The sequence below is a fragment of the Venturia canescens genome, chromosome 3 (assembly GCF_019457755.1).
Source record: "Venturia canescens isolate UGA chromosome 3, ASM1945775v1, whole genome shotgun sequence".
Lineage (NCBI taxonomy): Eukaryota > Metazoa > Arthropoda > Insecta > Hymenoptera > Ichneumonidae > Venturia > Venturia canescens.
In genome coordinates, this window is record NC_057423.1 from 9,007,750 (window position 1) to 9,012,505 (window position 4,756).

The following is a 4,756-nucleotide window of genomic DNA, read 5'->3' on the forward strand; positions in this document are numbered from 1 at the left end:
ACTTGTTTCTTTCTGCTACTCCAACGCTCAGCGCCGGCGTCCCGATCGCGATGACAATCACCTGTGCCAGCTCAGTTAAACTTTTGTTTACTCGAGATTTAATTTTAGATTAAGATGCGGTATCTCGTTGAGGCTCGTGCTTTGTATTATGCTTCCAGACAGTTCCGTCATCGCGGAGGCCAAGACATTCCCCGGACCCTCTTAGATTACATTTTTTCCCCTTCTAATATGAACTTGCAAGACGTTCTTCTCGTTTGGGGGGTGCGACGCAGAACGCATCACGTCCCTGGCGAATAGACGCGCCATTTTTCACTATTTCACAGTTTCCCAACGCGTTTTTCGCCATTTCACAGATCCTTGACCGTTTTTTTCTTTAATTTTGCTTCTAGCGAATATAGAGATCGAGTGGCCTCAGCCAGAGACGAAAGTGCGACGGAAGGAGCGGTCACAAGGCCCGACCTCTGGCTGCGTCTCCCTTTTTCTTCCCCTTCCCTTTCCCAACAGCATTTCCAAATGGGCAATTCGTGTTTGCAGATTGCTCCTATCTCTGGGGCACCCTGCAGTGCCGGAGTGCAACCCATTGTCGTAGATTATCGTTTCCTGTTTCCGTACAGCGACAGACGACGAAGGACTGTGGCCTGGAAGAAAAACGAGGGAAAATAATAGCACAAATAGATAATCCTTTTTATCAAGGTACAGGAATGACTCGATGTACCAACTTCATAGAATCTTATTACTTCCAGCTGACTCTGTGTTCGTATGGACCAATTTCTCAGCAAGATTATTCCAATCCCAGAACTCCAAAAGTCTTTTTCTAGCTGATTATTATCAGCCCGTTCAAAGGCCTTTGAAGCAGACTCTAAATCTGGCGCCTCTCGTACTTCCGGTCTCCTGATTAGTAAATGCTTTCTCGTCGTCCAACGTCCCCGTGAATCCCTGAGGAACGGTGCAGGTCCGAGGTGTCTGGTTGATTAGACTCGTTTCCTCGGTATCAGTCGAAAGGTCCGTTTCCCTAATATCGCAGCTACCATCGCATGCGACTTCAAGCTTCAAGGCGCCGTGAACTTGCTCGGGAAGCCGAGAAGTTTATCGACCCACTGCTGTCAACGATTTAAACGTTCTTCCAAAAAACCGAGTAGTCTCCGTTTCCGAGATTTGAAAAGAGTGGAGAAACACTCGGAAATGTTGGTTGATATCGGAGAGAAGCGATTCGTAAGCCTGCGGGGAATTCCGTTGAATCGAATCATGGGCGGAGTCGCTCCTATCGTGGCTCGAGGCGCCATGGCGTCATTAAGGCTGAGGCTGAAGCGTCATTTGCATTGAAACGAGACTGAAGATCTGGAAACTTTGCTAAGTCATATCGACGGAGAGATTAAACTCAACTATCGCTTTAGGACGAATGCCTATTTGGATTGGTAATAGAGAATTCTACAAAAAAATAATCTGCAACGTTGCAAGGATTTCACGAGGACCGGCTCAAATCTCTCGACGCCAATAAAACACCTCGGCCACGAAGAGAATTCGTGGCAGTTTCTCGTTAGCGACTATGACTAAGCAGGTTAAGCAGACGTATTTTTCTACGAGAAAAAAGGTTTGAAAATTTGAGTGTGTATTTCACTGCTGGCTGTTGTTTTCCACGAAGTATGTAAATACGACATGAAGGAGTTAAAAAAAATATATATTAAAATTGGTCTAAAGTTCGAAGAAGCTTGTGTGTGTGTGTGTGTGTGTTCGTCGAAGGGAAACGTGATTCTCGTTGGGACCCCCGAAAAATTTAGTCCCCGAAGTTCTCGAGTTCCCTTTTTTGTTTAGGCTAAACCTCGGGGATTAATGAACTCGGTAGAAGTCGCGCATAAGTGCGTAGTTCGCATATATATTTTAAGAAAGATTGCTAAGCCCACGAAATATGGCCCGTGAAATATTTCTAAACACGGCGCAGGGCAAAGCTGCTGGTCGTCCGGTAAATCGCTGTTTCTCTGTTCCCCTCTCTCGCTCTCTTCATCCGCAAAATTCTCTCTACGAGGCTTTGCGAAAGAGAGTTAAAGCCAAAGCACGCGTATAATAATAGCTAATAAAGTGGACGCGCGAGCCCAGGCTTTTGTGCATGCCTGTGGCAGAGCAGGTGGCTTCTCTCTGTTACTTTCCGCTTTATATATACCGAGCACACACTGCATTTATCGCACTGGTGGACCACGAAAAATCACCCCAGGCATTGATACACGGACGAGCGTGTACGACATTGTGGGATTTAATACCGAAAAACACTTTGGGAATCGATGATCTGTGGGTTTTGAGATGATTTGATGAAAAACCAAATTCATTCGAGGTTCGATCAGTAATCATATATGAATGGACAGCTTAAGGTAGTTCGTGCACGAAACGATTATGCGTAATAAATCATTTATCTTTCCAGATAACGAATAAACGCTTCTTACAAAGTTTATGAAAAAGTGCGCAATAACAATGAAGCTCTGGAAAAAAATTTAAGAGGATTGCCTTACTAATAACACGGATATTGAACGAAATTGGTAATGAGCACTCGTATAAACTCACATTTGCTTATTTCGGCATTTTGTTTCATCTTCGCTTGGCCCATTTTTTATTAATACTTTTCTCGATCCATTTCCCTTTGTGTTTTCCCTTTGCGCTCTCTGAAGCGATTTTTCACACAAAAAACTATAGTATTTTAGCCAGGGGCGAATGAAATTTCGGGTTGAGTCAGTGATGGATCCCCGATTAATTAATGGCTTGTAGTTTCATTCGCAAAAAAATAAGTTTAAAAAATGTATTTACAATTTCGAATTAACAACTCTGACATTAATTGAGAGTGATAATATCTTTAATTAGGAAGTGAAAATCGACCCAAATTAGACATCCATGAAAAACGATCCTTCGGGCATGATCTACCTTAAATCATTGAACGCAATCGATCGAAGGATCGAAGCAGCAAACCTGCGATAAGAAATAGTGGAGAAATATTTTTATAGAAATTTTTTGTTTCCTTCGCAGTCGTCCCCTCCGACGAATATCAAAACGATTATATTTTTTAGCGAATTGTAAAACGAATGTTTTCAACGCTGTTGAAAAATAAAAAGTGATGATACCGAGATGACGCGAGGTAATCGAAAATTCGAGGCCGCGGAGGCAAAGCTGGCCGAGGCCCGTTTTCTCGTTCCGCTCAATCGGCGATTCCCGAGTGACCGAGCGAGACGATGCTTCGCGAATGCGGAATCAGATGAAGCTCCCCCGCGACAAAAATGATGGTTCGAACGAAAGAGGAGGGAAAGTCGGAACGAAAGTGCATGACTGTTGAGGGTAGTAATCGCGGCGAGAGGGGGCGAGGGTCGTGAAGGGAAAAGGAGGTAAAAAATAGTTGTCGAGAGGAGCGTTGGGTCGTGCAGAAAGCGGAAAGCAAGCTGGTGTCTGTTCCGTTCGCCCACGCGTCCAGACAGAATAAAACTACGCGAGGACGATCGTAAGTAAGTACTGCGAGGAAGTATTGAAGCGAGGGCGGAGGAGAGGAGGATGAAGCGTGCCCGGTTGTACAGTCACTCTTCGGCATTCCCCACATCTTCTTCTTCTTCTCCTTAAGCCTGTCCACCGCCTACTTTTCTCGAAGAGGAGCAGTTCGTCGCGTCGAGAATCCAGATAGCCCTGGAGCGTCCCAACAGATGAAACGAGAGAAGGACGCGAGGGGGAGGGGAAAAAGGAGAAACAAGTCGCGGCACCAAGAGAGCATAAGCGGAGCACTCCGCGTAACGCCGATTTTCCACACACGTACACGAGAATCCGCACACTCGCACACTTCCTACAGAACATTTTGGTCCAGTTGTAACGCTAATGCCCTCGTGCATTCTGTGTGGGCGTGTCCCGATGTAAGGAACTGAGAGAGAGAAAACTAAAAGAGAGAATGAGCGAGAGGGATGGACGAATGTATACACGTATATGCAGCGAGGAAGCGCGTGCACGGTCATTACTTTGCGGGATTTGCAATTGGTCGTAAATGCCCCGAGGTCCTGGCCTCGCGTGCGACGATGGTACGTGTCTCTGGTTCTTTCTTCTTCCTCCTCTTCCTCCTCGAACTTTTTGTATTACTTTTTTCTTCTTTCGTACTTTGATTCCCTCGCCACTCCAGATCCATACTTTAGTATTGCGCTGTATCTTCACTTCTGCGAGCATCCCCACGCGAAACCTTTTTCCTCGATATATTTATAAACATGTATGTTTCCATTGGCACATACGCGTGTGCGAGCTAAGCTCTCGGAGCATCGAGACCTGTCGGATCATTCGATCAGAGGGGATCTCGACGTCGCGTGACTCGACGTTTCGTTTCACACGTCCCTCGCCTTTTGTTCCACGCATTGTTTCCTCCTGCTTTTCTTTCATTGTTCTTTTTCTCGTTATAGAGGGCAACACTTATCAACGATCCTCACTCAGAAAAATCTGGACTCACGAGCCGGCTCCGCGGTGTCGTAATCCGGCGGGCCTCGGTAAAAGCACACGTACGAGTCACCTTGCCTTTCGCTTCGAGATTCGACGTTTTTAACTGGTCGATTCAAGTTTCATGTTTCATAGAATTTAGAATTATTCGGTATATGAATTGTTGAATAGAAATTCGGCGATGATCTCCGTAAGCTCCCGTATAAATTTCCCGATTTTTCTAGTTTTTATTCTTAACTAAATGTTCGATAACCCGAGCTGAAATTTCAACAATCCATTCGCATGCGCACTTTTACTATTATTTAAAATCAGTTAT